This window comes from Crocodylus siamensis, chromosome 4 (assembly GCF_052110815.1).
Source record: "Crocodylus siamensis isolate JL-2025a chromosome 4, ASM5211081v1, whole genome shotgun sequence".
NCBI lineage: Eukaryota > Metazoa > Chordata > Crocodylia > Crocodylidae > Crocodylus > Crocodylus siamensis.
Window position 1 is genome coordinate 221,812,175 of NC_143398.1, and position 16,206 is coordinate 221,828,380.

The following is a 16,206-nucleotide window of genomic DNA, read 5'->3' on the forward strand; positions in this document are numbered from 1 at the left end:
TTGAGAGACAAATAGCTGTTTTAAGTTATCAGATAAGGTCTACCCTTGAGAAACGTGATGTAGTCCTTTAAAAATTTTAACAGAAAATTTTAAAACAAAGGGTTGCAAAACAGCAAAGCATTTTCCAAACAGGTTGTTATGTACTGCAAAAATATATGAGTTCATTGAACTTTGACTACTGAATACTAACCTACCTAGAATATGATTACTTAATTCCAACAGTCATGATTCCAGAACACTATAATTAATGCTGCACCAGCAATTTAAATGGACATGTCTAGTCTTTCAATTTGTCCATGCTCAAACATACCCCACAAAGCACCCACACCAAAAGAAAGTTACAAAAATCCAACCAGAAAAGATGGAAGAAATGACAAAAATCACAGTTTGTTAAAGACATTTGACAACTTAGTATCTTTCATCAGGGATACTATTATCAGCTTACTTTGTAGAATGCTATCATAGTAAAACTAGTGTATATGCAAGAATTCTTCACCTCCAATTAAGAAGCTACCAATTTAGATCCTGATCTTGCAGAGCTTACATGCTTATCACACATACAAGGAATCTCACAGAAATCAGTAAGACTGCTCACATGCATAAAATTAAACATAGGCATACAGTTTTGCAGGATCAGAGCCTTAGACTATCATTGTTATACCATTAAAAATACTCAAGTCACAATAATTCACGGGTATGGGGCAATGCATTCCGAAATACATAAAGAAAGGACTGAACCTCATCCTTTGTTTAATGTAGCTACTGGTAACCAGTGCCTTGTAGACCCCAAACTTGCAAATACTTGCACATGAACTACTGACTCCAGTGGGACTACTCATATGTGGTAGCATGTACATTTATCCAGTTTGCTCAAAGAAGAAGTAGAGTTTGATCAACCACCCAAAGCCATCAGTCACACTATTGATATATAAGATATTTAAAATAAAAAAAGCTCAATACTGAAAAAATTCAGTTTCATTGAAATGTATCCAAAAAGTTAGGTATTATAAATGGAGGCACTGAAACTATTCATATTTATGATGTATAGGTTTATGTTTAGGTTTTATTAGGCTGATTTGTTCTACTTTTATTTTACTGTCCTCCCATTTGTTTCCTTTGGCATCAGTTTATGTGGCAACATTATTGCAAGCTTCGCTTTATCTAAATGTTGAGAATATCGCCACTTGATCCAGCAGGATTTATTGTGCAAACAGTTGACAACTGTTTTGTTCCCCCACTTAGGAATTTGTTTGACTTTTACAGCAGCCATGTTAGTGATGCAACCACTCTCAAAACCCTAAAATCAAAGATACATTTTAATTTTAAGCAACTGTTCTTGCTTTTGATAAATACTTAAATCACCAAAATTGTTTATGGTTTATGTCAATACATTTTTTCATGAACTTATAGTCTTGATATTTTCAGTCTTTAAAACATGGGTTTGACTTTTCCCTTAAACAGTTGTAATGACACTATAGCACTATCAGTTCCATAGGGTTTAGTTTCCAAAAATTTCAGTAGCTAATATTTTAACCTCTACCCTATCCCCAAACCACCCTTGTTTAGTAAACAATTTGAGGTATAATAAAATAAACATTGTAAATTCACATATATATTCAGCAAGTAATGACAGAATATATTTCACCTCTGAAGGAAGTTAATATAAACTTATAAAGGAATTTAAATTTATTTTACCTAAATCATTTTAAGTACATTCAGCATTCATGAAAATCATGCTGCTTTGACAAGCCTGACGTCCAGCGAGTCTCCAGCAAACTGGGGTAGTGCCAGTTTCTTCATGCTGCTATTACAACATGCTCGCTCCTATTCCAAGTGATTCGACATCCAATAATGTGAGCCTCTTTCAGTCATTCTCCCTCAACTTATTTTTCAGTCTCTCATATAACGCAGACAAAAAATAATGGAGACTTTTGTGACATGGGCACATGTCAACTATGGAATGAATTGAGATGATCAATTTATTGTACGAAACTCAATGAAAAGCCAGCAGATGATGAAAGCTTTGGTCCCTGCTGCCCTTTGCAAGACTCAAGTCAACAACTTGGAGGTACAAGACCTCACACATTGTTTTATTAGTTACGTGAATGTTATGGTCTGTAGGAACAGAAAAGAATATTAACATTTAAGAATAATTCAAGACTTGCTTATATACATAGATAATGTATGCACACATACTTCGTAACAATCTTCTGCTCCATTCTGTTTAGAAAAACTTAGCAAAGCCAAGAAATTCATAAGTATAAAGCATGAAATTCCTTCTTACTCCCAAACTGTTTATAAATTCCTATATTCAAATGTATAAAGTATGTTGTTTTAGATTAATAATTGAAGGATTGAATGGGTCGAAGTTACCAAAATTAGTTAAACTATTAGCATGACTTATTTGTGTTAACTGTAATTATAGACTAAAACCTCCTATATATGATACAAGAGGTATCTTAGAACCTTCAAGCTTTTTCTAAAATTTTATTCCATCCTCCATTTAATAACAAACACATACCTCAATTTTTGTACAGGGAGATAAACCTTATTTGCAGTTTTTACAAGCAATTTTCTCTAACTAACAGTCTTACAAAAATATTTAGAAAGCAGGCCCTATATTACACGCCTTATTTTGTTCCCAGGGGAGGGAATGGAGACAGGAGAGGCAAAACTGCCATCAATTTCAATGGAACCAGCCCAAGGGGTAACATTTTTAAAAGAACAAAGGACCTGAGTTTCCTTTTCAAAAAAGTGACTTTGGCACCTTGGGGCCTAAATCCCCTCAACTTTCACCAACCACTGTGAACCAAAGTCACTTCTGAAAAATTTATCCCAAGCTATTCCTAACTAAGACCCCTATCCCAAACTGCGCTCTGCCCATGAGCTCTGACACCCAAGAGAAGCCATATTAAGAAGTAATGGGGTTCCACATATATACAAAGGCCCACCCACACAGAGTGGCATGCTGGAGTGAAGTTTATGCAAGAGAATCACTGTTGATTCAGAAGTTGATATTGCAGTTAACTTTCTGTAGTTAACCAAGTTCTTAAGCTTTAATTTCCTTCACAAAAGATCACTATGAACAATGAGGGGAAAAAAATCTATTACAGATTAATGTAGTCAACCCAGGTGAAAAACAAGATGAGAAATTCTTGCAAGTGATGTTGTTCGTGATCTCAGAGATGAAGTACTTCTTGAGAGAAACTGAGCACTCTCAGCTTCCAAAGAAGATAACAAGGGTCGAATCACATAAATCTAAGTTTTGCTTGTGAATAATTTTGCTTTAGAAAATCTCGTTTAAATTAAAAAAACTAACACTCCAAGTAAGTTTTTAGTAAAGAAAAAGAATATTAAAAAATAACTAATGTTAAGTATACAAATATGCCAATGAGGAAAATATATGTAAAGTTTTCTTAAAAAGCAATAATTAATATTTAATACTTCCTTGTGTTACTAGAATAAGAACTTAAGAAAAAAAATAAAAATCTCTAGTTTTTAATAAATGTTGGCTCCCAGCTGTTTTCTTTATACCTGCTAATACAATTAAATTTAGCAGGAGTTGGTATGACAATACCCAGAGAACCCCATTCTGAATTGAAGGCCTATTGTCTTGGGCACTGCAGAAATATAAAAATATGTTCCTATCCTGAAAAGATTATGCTCTAGAATCTCTATCTTACAAATTATTCCATGAGAGTGGATCCTCATTCAAACTGATGCTGTTTGCATGCACATGTGAATGTAGGATCCAGGCCTAAGAAAGCTTAAGGTTTTAGAAATGGTTCCCCTCTAGGAATATACATCAATAAATATACAGTTAATATACCCAAAACTTGAAAAACTGGAATTTCTCAAATTTTATTCTTTTTCCCCCTTAAACTGAGCAACTGGTTTAAACCATGTCAGTTATGGGTTTTATTAAAATTAAATAAGGAAAAAAAACAACCCTGTAATGCTCTGTAATGAATTACCTACATTTACCAACTATATTCTGTTGAAGTTGCAGAAGAACCTCAAATAATACAGATATTGGGAGCATAATCTTGAGCACATCATAGATTTCTACATGACACAGAAAATACAGATTGTATCCTCAGAGTAAGAAAAGTACTAGTCATGTTATAGCAGGTGGGTATGAAACAGGAAAAATATTTTTTTATTCCTGAATAAACTTTTGCTGGAAATATCTATTTTCACCTACATTAAAGTAACTAAATAGGAGCCACATTTCTTTAATGAGTTTCCATGCCTAGCTAGCCTACCTACTGACCTTCAGAAGGAATATTACTTTATATATTAGATATTTTAAAATTATGAATACTGCAATTTGTCTCATCTTCACAAGCTAAATAGAAAACTAAAAGCTGAACAGTTCTATAGAACTGTAGTTACAGCTGCTTGTCCTTTCCTATTCACACTGCTTACACGGAATATATTTCCAAATTTATTTTTCTTTCCAACCTGATCAAATTGCTATTTTCATTTTGCCAGTTTGATCACAAAATTGCTACTTTACACAAGATATTTTTTGCTGACACAAATTATGGGATCAGAGATAAAACAACATTTGCAACTGAAGGCTTTGTATATATTCTTCCTCAAATACAAGATACAGATACTGTATATACCATGCTGAATCCACTTTAGCTGCGATGCCCCAGTGAAATGCATAGCCTGTGGCCTACCTTGCAGTTCAAATTATCTTGCATCATTTCCTAAAAACTGACAGCACAGAATAGCCTTTAAAACACAGACAACTATATAAAAAATGCAGTGAAAGTCCAAAATTATAGAGACAGTAATGATTTTAAAGTAAGTGTCCTACTTGCACAAAAGAGGACAGTTATATTACAATTAGTCATTAACTTGTAAACTCTTACTTCTGGATGCTTTTGAATCTTTTAAAGAATTGTTTCAATGTTTTCTAGAAAACAGGACCAGGCATTTAAATTTAAATAAGTTGTAGAAACTAAAAATCTTTCAACCTGTAGATTTTATAGCAATAAAAAAAGTGACTAGTTAAAAGTGAAAGTTGTACCTAACCTAACAAACTGCTAGTATGACAGAAATACTGACAGGAAGGTTTGGACTTCCTAATGGAGTATCTTGGGGGGTGGAAAAAAAGAAATAAAATGAAAGCCTTACCAAGAACTAGCTGTTTATCATAATCAAGTGTTGATATAAGATTTAGTACATATGCCCTGTTCTTGCAAAGATTTACCTATGTTAGTAACTCCATTTTAAGAATATTGGTGGGCTTAGAATGAAGTGTATACAAGAGTTTTGTGGGATCATCGCCTTAGTCGTTACATAACTGAATTTAGTAACTCCAACTGTCATCAAAAGAAACATTTAACTGTACCCAAAACAAAGTCAGACACAAAAATTCCCAAATGTTTCAACTCCACATTGTTCTTTTACGATTTCTGATTTCTCAATTCGATATTGGAAACATAAGCACTTTTGACAGAAATCAAGAATAAGACAAACCTTGCACAAAACATCTTTTAAATGCTTCCCCTGTCTCTCTTTGCACAGGAAACAAACAAAAAAAAAAATGCGAGACCAGGACTAAGAAAAACCAAAGGACAAAAATACTGCTCCCAGAAACAGCAAATCCCCTAAAATCAAAGGCAACTCTGAAAAGGGGGTGGGGATGGCAAGGGTGGGGGTTGGGACATACTTGAGACCACCACCAGCAAGGCTTGATCATTATCTACACCATGACATTTCCTCAAACACTGGGGAAAAAATAAAGAGCGGTGAAGAAAGAGGTACCCCCTTCCTACAAGAGTGGGGAAAGAGTGACAGATAAACACATCCCCCCATGGGGAAGCACAAGGGATTACAGCAAGAAACAAAACTGAGGGGGGGAAGGGGGAATAAAAAAAATAAAAAAATCAGCCACTTTGCTAGACTCGTAAACAATCAAAGTGTCTCTCGTCAAAGCTGAAAGATGGAGACAGAAAACAACCCCCCTCCCAGCCCCCACTCCCCAAATCTGCCTGCCCCAGAGCCAGCCTGAGAGCAGGGCAGAGGCAGGGCTCCCCCCCACGTAAACACGCTTACCTTGGCTGCACCCCACTTTTATTCCCCGGCCTGGAGCAGTGCAGAAGGAGACACACACAAAGGGTAATAAAGGGGGAGGAGGGGAGGGGGGGGGGCTGGTGAACTGGCTGCTGCTCCTCCGTGTGCGTGTGCTGAGGGGTCTCCAGCCAGGGCCGAGCAGCAGCAGCAGCAGAGGCAGAAGAAGGGGCTGCGCTGCTAAGAGGTTTTTGGTCTCTTTCTCTCTCCTCTGACGGCCAAAGGGGGGAAGAAACTCTCCTCTCCCAGGGTCTCTCTGGGATCCTCTGGCTGGGCTGGGGGTGGGGGGAGAAACTCAGGCTCCTCGCTCCGACCCCCCCACACACCAATCCCGGGCGGAATTAGCGCTCTGTCCCTTTAACAATATAAATAAAAGGTCCCCCAGCCTCCCCCTCTCTCCTCATCATCAGCTGCTCCTGCTTCTGCTGCTCAGGCTCTAGCTCTGGCTCTGGCTGGGAGAAAGATGGGAGGCTGCCACTGCGCATGCGCCCCGAGGGAGCTCGGTAGGTTGAAGGAGGGGGAGGGAACTAGGTTGCCGCCCACAATGCACCGCGCTGCCAAGGGAACCCGGAAGGAGATGGGGGCTGAGGGGAAGGAAGTGGCGCGGGGGGCTGAGGGGGCGAAGCGGAAGTGAGTGAGGGGGCGGGGCAGGGGCAGGGGCAGAGTTGAGGCGAGTCCTAGGCGGGGAGGGGTCTTGCGTCATTTGTGTCACGTGATAGCGCGCGCTGGGGACGCTGGGAGAGGCCGCGCGGCGCCGGGTTGTGGGGGAGGGGCCGCTTAGCTGCACTCGCTCATTCACTCACTCACTCGCGGCGGCGGCGGCGGCTCAGGTGAGGGCGCGCGGGACGGAACGGCTCGGCGCGGGAGGTACCTGAGGGCGCGCAGCCGCGGCGGCCCGGCGGAACCGGGCTTCTGAGGGGCGGCCGAGCCGGGTGGGGATTAAAGCAGCTGCGGGGACGGGGGCCTGTATGGAGAGGCCGTTTAGGAGGCAGGTGTTGGTAGTCCCGCCCAGCAGCGGCCCCGGGCTCCCCCCAGCCGCCTCTTCCTAGCCAGCATAGGCACAACAAGCTCACTTCGCAGCTTGTCCGCCCCACCCCCCTCCCCAGGCATGTGCTAGGAAGTGGATCTGCTCCAGTTAGTGCCATCCATCCCGGCAGGACTGAGGTCTCCTCTCTGTGGCTACGCTGCCCATGCCAGGGACAGGAGGCTTGGTAGCAGGTGGCAAACTAGTCCCTGTGGCCTGTAGGTGCTTTGGTTTCCAGGCAGAGACAATGGGAACAAACAAGGGCACTGGCTGTTTAGGACATTACTGCCAGGTGGTGTTTGGTTGCTGCGGGGGCAGGGTGAAGCTTGGCTGCTATGGGGTAGTCATTTGAAGAAGAATAAAGTCGTTGGCCTTGGCTCGGGTCACAAGTTAGCTCTGGTCCCACCACCTGTCCTGCTGCATCTCCTTTGTGGACCGGTTTATGCAATGTCTGTCCCAGACCCCTTCCTAGTGTAAGTTAAACCAGAGTTCCCCAGCATCCCAGATGCTTTGAAGCCCTGGGAGGGGCTTTCTGCTCCCCAGCAGTGCTGGCCCCTCCCCTCTGCTCGCAGGCTGCAGCTCTGGCAGAGACTACAGGCATAGCAGAGTCTGCCTGGCTTCCTCCTGCTCCACCCCACTGCACCCACCACTCCCTGCTCAAGCAAGCGTTCCCCTCCCACAGAACGGACCGGACCGTAGCTAATGCTGAGAGGTGTCTGTATAAGGCAGACAGGACAGTGTCAGGTCAGGGCCTTTCAGAGATAATCCAGCAGGTTAGCCAGCAATGTCCCTTCCTTGGAAAAAGTTGTTTAAGAGCTTGAACTAATGAGAGAGGCTTTTGTTTTCTGATGGTCTGATAAATGGTCTGTTATCCCTGCTGGGCTGGTCTGGAGCAGCAAAAGGGGGAACCCCTCCCCACTCAGTGTCCTGCCAGGACCTGGCCGTGGCCCTCTTAGCTCAGCACTATTGAAGGGGAGGGGAGCATTTTCTCAGTTCAGAGACGATGTCTATACAGTTACAAAGCGGTTCAGCCTAGCCCAGGTTAGACTAACCTGCAAAGATTGAATCAATTCAGGCTCAGACTTTTTGAATTGAGCACAACAACATAGCTTAGCCTGGGGCACGACAAGGTAGCTAGCCTGTGGGGCCAGGGGGATTAGAGAGGGGGAGCTGTACCTTCAGAAGGTAATGGTCTGACCATGACAGGTGACACCTTCAGTCAGATCCCGTGTTCCCAGGCAGACACAGATGGTCAGGTCTGACGCATGCCTTGCTTTATGTGTTGGCGCAGTTAACAATCTGAGATGATTACCCTGTGGGTGACATGGAAGCCATGAAGTTCTGCTCCTGCCCTGAAGAACCAGCCTTGACAAAAATGTTCAAGTCCTCCAAGACATCAAGTCTGGGCTTTTTCAGTGTCTCTTGGTAGACCAGCACTTCAAGTAAACAACGAGCTTTATTTTTTCCATAAAAGTCTTTTTGTGTGTTCTTAATTTATACTGTTTACAAAATACAATTAACCATCTTGTCTCAAGTGTAGTGAAATAACTGTTTCCTCCCTCCCTTTCTCTACTGTATATTGTGATCGCTGTGCCCAAGTGGACTGTCTGTGTTTACTTATCATTTTTGGTGAGGCTTCATCTATATCCCTGGGCTTTAGTGTGATCCTTTTGCAGATTTAGGGAAAGTGGTGGTATGCTTAGAAGTACCACCTGCTTCTGACAGTAAATAACACAGGTCTGTGATATTCCCATTTCTTTGATATGAATTACATTAACCGTTTTTGAACTCAGAAATACCCTTTTTATCAGTTTTAATTTATTATGAATTAATGCATTAATGGAACAAATGGGTTTTTTAACATGTCTCAGAATTGCTGATCCAGGCTCTTTGTATTCTTATAGGTATCTGTGTATGTATGAGTCAGTTTTTGAGGTTTTCCATTTTTTTGAAGGAGTGAGGGAGAGAGATGCTAGAGAATGAGAGGTGCTAGTATAGCATATGAATGTGTGCTACTCTGTTTCTGGGTCCCAGAGCTCAACTCTTTGGACAAAAAAGTCTTTGATGCCATTTAATGTGAGTGAGAAAAAGTATTTTGCAGCATCCATTTAATCAATTTAAAGTCTGGTCCTATGACTCTTAATCTCATTCAGTTAGGCAATCCCAGTGACTTCAGTAATGCCCCTCAGCAAATGAGTGCTGGCATTTAGTTTTTATAATTCAGTAGTTTCTTGTTTACTTCATAAATTTGTATTTAAATTTAGACCTTAAAGTAGGTAGGCCGGAACAAGTCTTAAAAATGTTTATATCATTAACTATTAAAGAAACTGTACCTTAACTATTAAAGAAACTGTACCTTAAAAAAAAACCTGAATACTTTCAAGTCTTGCAGGGGACTTTTGTTCTCTCTTGCTTTTTTAATTCTTGCCAAGTTTGTTGAGAGTGAGTCAAGGGAGTAGGTTGTAGCCATGTTGGTCTACGGACATGTGCGGACAAAGTTCTTTGGCTGAATCTGATATCTTTTATTAGATCAAATTAAATAGTTGGAAAATTGGTCTAATAAAAGATATCAGATTCAGCCAAAGAACGTTGTCTGACTTGAGAGTGAGCCTGAATTTTCTACCACCTGCTGTGGCAAGTTTGCTGCTGCTTCTGTTTTTAACATGAGTATGTGGGCATGGAGAGAAAAAAAGTCTTGTTACAGCAAAGGTGGTGATAAGTTGGAGTGAATATGTCTGTCTGTGTCTCTGTCTTTTTTCACTGTTTAGGGAGAAGGGTGACTTATTGACTACAGATAAAGATGCTTTCTGTCATGGAAGTGGTTGAGGAAGGGAACTCCTTTCCTCATGCATCTTAAATCACTGTCCCATTAAAAACAAATTGTATACTGAAAATAAACTGACGCCTTTGAATAGAGTCTTCCCTATAACTTTTGCTTGAGAGCCTACCTGTACTGGCAATTATCTATAATAATTGATAGAGGCATTTTGCGTTACTTGGACAACAGCATTTTCTTTCTGGAAAATAAAATATACTGACTGTCACATCATTGACTAATGTAAGAACATTGCTGATCTATTAGAATCTTTGAAAAATTGAACGCAATACACATTTAGGAGCCTCTCATGTTTTGGGATGGGAACAATTCATAGGGAAGTGGATTTATGTTAACTGCAGCTGCTTAGCAGACTCATCAAAAATCAAGTGCCTTAAAGGTGAATTTTCATTTCTACCTAGGAGAACTCCTAAAATCTTCCAGGCTCCTATGCCTGATAAAGGGTAACTCTGCCTGAAAGCTTGCAAATAAAGACTTTTTTTTTGCAAATATTTAGTTGGTCTAATAAAACATATTACCTCTGCCATGTTTTTTGTTGTTGTTGTTGTTATGGATCAAAACCCTAATATTTTGGAAGGACAGCTAAATGCATCCTCTGCTACCTAAACCTGTTTGGAAAGTACACACTGAAAAATGATTTGGAGAAGTGAAACTATATGCCATCATACGAAAAATTTTGCAGAATGCATCATGTAAAGCCACACCAAATTTAACATACTAAGTTTATATTAAATACAGTGAAACTTGAGAAGAAGTTTGTTGTACAGTATCATCAGTTACAAGTTAGCAGAAAAAGCTGTCACTTAAGCTAATTAAGGATGTACTGTACCTTTGGAATCAAATATAGGATCATAGAAAATTAGGGTTGGAAGGGACCTCAGGAGGTCATCTAGTCCCACCCCTTGCTCAAAGCGGGACCATCCCCAACTAGATCATTCCAGCCAGGGGGTTGCTGAGCCAGGTCTTAAAAACATTCAAGGATGGAGATTCATCTCTCTCTCTCTAAGTAACCTGTTCCAGTGTTTCACCAGCTTCCTAGTGAGAGAGTTTTTCTTAATATCCAACTTAAATCTCCCTTGCTGCAATTTGAGACATACACCCATAGGAGTTGGCGTGAATACACAATGTATCTACATAGACTTGAATTTTATTATATAGTTCAGTGATTCTCAACTTTATAGACTCGAGGTATCCCAGGTTGAGAATTACATTATTAGATCCATGATTCATCTATAATAGCAGCACACTTTGGGTATAATTCTTTATCTCTTCTTGCACCATAACATTTTGTTTGCTTTCTTTAGCCAGCATTGTAGATTGAACTGTTCACAGTACCCGGATTTTAGTCCTTTGTTGATGACTTTGATTAGATATCTGTGAACTGCATTTTTCTTCTTTTCCTTAAGTGTGCATTGCTTTGTGTTTATCAACACCTATCTTCATCTTCCGTGTTGTTTCCTTTTTAAGAGCTGATTACTTGTACGCTTTCTGACATCTTAATGTAGTCAGTTTGTTGGCAGCTTAACTGTGGCATATTCTGTTTCCCAGTAGCCTCATGTAGATCTGTTAAGAGGAGAAAGGGATGATATAGATCCTGTATGGCCCTGCATTTGAGGCTTTTGAAGAAGAGGATTAATTATCACTCAGCATTTCAAGTTTTGCTAGAAAGGAGTGACTGGGATCACTAGTGGTTATATTTTCAAGGCAAGTTAACTGTATGTGAAGGTCTTCTATTACAACACAGAGAGCTCAACAGTATGAGCCTTGAGATTTGTGCTATGTTCATGATACTAGGACAGTGTCCATGGGCAGTTGTATCTATTCTGGTGCTATGCCATGATCATGGAAGCATCACAGTCAGGGTTCTGATATTTGTTAATATTAGAAGTTGGTGCTTGATTGATACTTTTACTACAGTTTGGAGATAGTATAAAAAGATGATAACTTTGTCATGGGTTTTGGTTTCTAAGCACGCATACTGCAGAGTCTGACTTGCACTTCCTTCTGAGCTGAGACCTCACAGTCCAACTTTGTAATGCTAAAACCAGTTACTATTAATTAACTAAAATTAATTAACCAGTTGCTATTAATAAAGGGTAGTTGAAGAAGTATACAAGTCCCAGTAAACAGCCATACCCTTTTTCTCTTCTAATTCCAGAGTGAAAAGAAAACATTGTTTCTCTAGGAGTTCCAGTCCCCATCTGGGACATGACTGTCATTCCACACTACACTTTCATATGGCTTTCTTTAATGTTAGCTAGCCTGGCAATTCGCCATCCTCTACCTCCAAAACCTTGAGCTTTGTTCCTTCTGCAAAACCTTCCTTTACACTTCTCAAACTTTGATTTTTATTTTTTATTTTTTGTTGAGACCCAATGCCATGCTGACTCTGATTCTGGCGCTGGGAGAGTTTCTAAAATATCCATCAAACACCACTATACAAGGGTGGATGAAGTTTAATGACCTTCCTGGTTTATCCCTGAGAGTGGACAGTGAGTTGCACATGAACAGAGGCATTTAGTTATGCTGTAGTAGTTTGTATGTGGTACAGTCCCCGAATTGTGAGGCATCTCAGTGCTTGATGCTCTTCCTCTTTTCCAACAATCTACACTGGATTGATTTTTGACTGCCAGTTTTCCAAACAATCTTACTATAGGACGTAGGTTTCTCTCAATCTGAATGTTAAAAAAATAAAAGGGCTGTAGCTAAGGAATCCCATGCCTAAAATACCTCAGTTGTACCTGGCTCACGTACCATATTTGTTTATTTAGCTTATGCAGTTTTGGCATATAATTTTAGCCATCTTAAAGCAATGTCATCACCAGTGTGAAGGCCACCAGTAGCATAGTAAATGGACACCAGTCGACAACATGGGACATGGGTTGAACTTGTCCACAGAGGCATTTGTTGTCTTTGCAAAGGCCCCCATGGGTATAGGTTTGAGGCACAGTGATCCTGTCCAGCAATCTACACCCAAGGAGCTGGCGAGCATCATAGCCCAGCCCCTGGCACGGATCTTTGAAAACTCCTGGCGCTCTGGTGTAGTGCCTGAAGACTGGAAGAAGGCCCATGTGGTGCCTATCTTCAAGAAAGGGAGGAAAGTGGATCCGGCTAACTATAGGTCCATCAGCCTGACTTCTATCCTGGGGAAGATCTTAGAAAAGTTTATTAAGGAGACCATCCTTAATGGACTGGCGGACGCCAACATCCTAAGGGATAGCCAGCATGGGTTTGTTGTGGGTAGGTCTTGCTTGACCAATCTCATTTCCTTCTATGACCGGGTGACCTATCACGTGGACGAGGGAGAAGAGATTGATGTCATATATCTTGACTTCAAAAAAGCTTTTGATCTGGTATCCCATGATCACCTCTTGGCCAAACTGCCCAGTTGTGGCCTTGGGTCCACCACGATCCGCTGGCTGGGAAATTGGCTCCGTGGTCGGACCCAGAGGGTTGTAATTGATGGCAGTCACTCATTGTGGTGTCTTCTGACCAGTGGGGTCCCTCAAGGCTCTGTCCTTGGAACCATATTGTTCAACATCTTCATTAATGATGTGGACGTTGGAGTCAGGAGTGGACTGGCCAAGTTCACCGATGACACCAAACTTTGGGGCAAAGCATCCACACCAGCAGATAGGCGGGTGATCCAGGCTGACCCGGACAGGCTCAGCAAATGGGAGGATGGGATAACACTGAAAAATGCAAGGTTCTCCACCTTGGGAAGAAAAACCTGCGGCATCCTTCTAGGCTTGGCAGTGCTATGCTGGCTAGCACTACAGAAGAAAGAGACTTGGGGGTCATCATTGACCACAAGATGAACATGAGCCTACAGTGCGATGCTGCAGCTAGTAAAGCGACCAAAATGCTGGCTTGCATCCATAGATGCTTCTCAAACAAATCCCAGGACGTCATTCTCCCCTTGTACTCGGCCTTGGTGAGGCTGCAGCTGGAGTACTGCACCCAGTTTTGGGCTCCACAATTCAAAAAGGATGTGGAGAAGCTTGAGAGAATCCAGAGAAAAGCCACACACATGATCAGAGGTCAGGAAAACAGACCTTATGATGACAAGCTGAGAGCCATGGATCTCTTTAGCCTGGAAAAGCTCAGGCTCAGGAGTGATCTGATGGCCACCTGTAAGTTTATCGGGGTGACCACCAGGATCTGGGGGAACGTTTGTTCACCGGAGCGCCCCAAGGGATGACGAGATCAAACGGTCTTAAACTACTGCGACAGCATTTCAGGCTGGACATAAGGAAGAATTTCTTTCCTGTCTGAGCCCCCAAGGTCTGGAACAGTCTGCCATCAGAGGTGGTTCAAGCACCTACATTGAACACCTTCAGGAGCAAATAGGATGCTTATCTTGCTGGGATCCTATGACCCCAGCTGACTTCCTGCCCTTTGGGCAGGGGGCTGGACTCGATGATCTTCCGAGGTCCCTTCCAGCCCTAATGTCTATGAAATCTATGAAATATTTTGATGAGATATGAGTGCCACCACATGTCAGTGTACACGGGATAAGATGGAGTGGAAGGTCTGTACAAATACTTTAGAATGTCTATAGCTTGGATTTTCTGTAGTATTCAGAAGCCTATAATTTGAGACTTTAAAAAGGTCTAAAATTCTTGTAATATGATCCTGTGTTCTGATCCTTCTCAAGGAAAATACTTTAAGGGTGAGACTTGTGTTTTTAGTTTTTGTAGATTTGTGCAAATCACTGTGGGGAGTTAAAACTTAGTTCTTTTTCTTTTTTTATGGAAAACATTGACTGGACCCTTATTCTGGCATTATATTAGTCACCAGCCTAATGCTGGTTCTTAGAGTTGGTCTTTTTATTATCTGCACAGTTCCTGCTCCCCTGATCATGCTGATGTTGAGTTGCAACTACTTAACATTTGCTCGTATGTCTTCCCCAAGAAAGGGATGAAGAGCACTGGTATGATTATAGGACCCTAACACTGTTTCCTAGAGTCTTAAGCTTCCTTCTGGTGTTTTCTTTGCCAGTACTGCTGAAGTAAAATTGTGTTTGGATTTCAGAGCACTTTGAGGTACTGACTTGAACTATAAACCTTGCTCCCAGAACAGATATTTTTGGAAGGGAACCCCACAGAAAACCGGCAGAGAGCACCTAATGTGTACTTCGAAAACTGTCAAAGGACAAGATTCAAACTTCAGCGTGGGTGGTGCTTGGCTTCAATGTCCACAGCTTGTCTGTGATGTCAGGTTGCCTGGAGACATAGTGGCTTGCCATGTAACCCATGCTTTGCTGTGTGACTATATCCAGCTCAAGTAACCTAGTTTAACAATAAATACAGCTTTCTGCTATGTTACTATAGCATATTAAATATTTTTAAAGTGTATTTGACTGTTATAAATTGTACTTTAGTTTATCCTTTGAAGAGTTAAAGATATTTATTTACTATTGGAAGCAATGTCCAAAACAGTTTCTTCATTCCACTAAGATCAATATGTATTTAAGGTTTGTTAGAACTGGATTTGGTTGTTAATTGACTTGGTTTTCTCTAGCTTTGACACTCTAAAGCAGTTCTATCAATAGAAAACTGTCAGATGAGTCAGCCTTTGGCTTGTTTCTTTTTTATGCTGTCAGGTGTGGAGGAGGAAAGAAGTCTTTCAGCTTTGGCGTCCAAGAGCAGCATTTAGGAGACACTTATTCTGATGCTAACAATGTGGGTTTTGCAAGAGTGGGTACCACTTGATGACTTGTTTGGTTTACTATCCTTATGTGTGTATAGGGTATGCAAGAAATCCTAAACAAATATGAATCTGAATTCCAGATATTTCTTTGCTTTGTTTTTGAAAATGGGTAAACAATATAAAGAAATAGCACTTTCAATGTCTGTTCCCCATAAAGGCCAGAGGCAGTAGTAGATTCACAGGTAGGGCATACCTATGTCTTCCTAGGAAAAGGAAATATCTAAGGCTCTATACATCTTGCAGTCATTGTCCTAGCTCACTTAGCTTTAAGAATATTTAACATACTGTCTCTTCCTGTGGCAAGTGCCCTTCTGATTCTGATCATAATCTGGAGATTATCTGTCTTCTATATATAAATCACCTCTTAATGAGGATAAGAGACCTTTATGTCTCTTGTATCATCATCTAAACAACTATATTTTATAAACCTAAGAGTTTCAGGTGGCTTAAGTTACTTTGTGAAATCAGGAACTTGTTATAGCAATGGATTGTAATGGTTGCTCCTTTTGTCACCCTTGTTCACTGCAATTCAAGAGTTGCTGCAAGA

The 16,206-nt window shown here is 41.0% G+C and overlaps 2 protein-coding genes across 9 annotated transcripts in view; one reads left to right on the top strand and one right to left on the bottom strand.

Moving 5' to 3' along the window:
- Positions 1-6,569, bottom strand: part of MBD5 (methyl-CpG binding domain protein 5) — a 282,828-nt gene extending 276,259 nt beyond the window's left edge. For all 6 annotated transcript variants that reach the window (XM_090045804.1, XM_090045807.1, XM_090045806.1 and 3 more), the window contains exon 1: positions 6,073-6,569. The gene's annotated coding sequence lies outside the window, so the exon portion shown is untranslated. The remainder of the gene's footprint in view (positions 1-6,072) is intronic.
- Positions 6,570-6,767: 198 nt separating this feature from the next.
- Positions 6,768-16,206, top strand: part of ORC4 (origin recognition complex subunit 4) — a 64,629-nt gene continuing 55,190 nt past the window's right edge. For 2 of the 3 annotated variants that reach the window (XM_090045809.1, XM_090045811.1), the window contains exon 1: positions 6,788-6,917. The gene's annotated coding sequence lies outside the window, so the exon portion shown is untranslated. Of the gene's footprint in view, positions 6,918-8,402; positions 8,554-16,206 lie in introns of all 3 variants that reach the window. The other variant, XM_090045810.1, reaches the window with a different exon arrangement.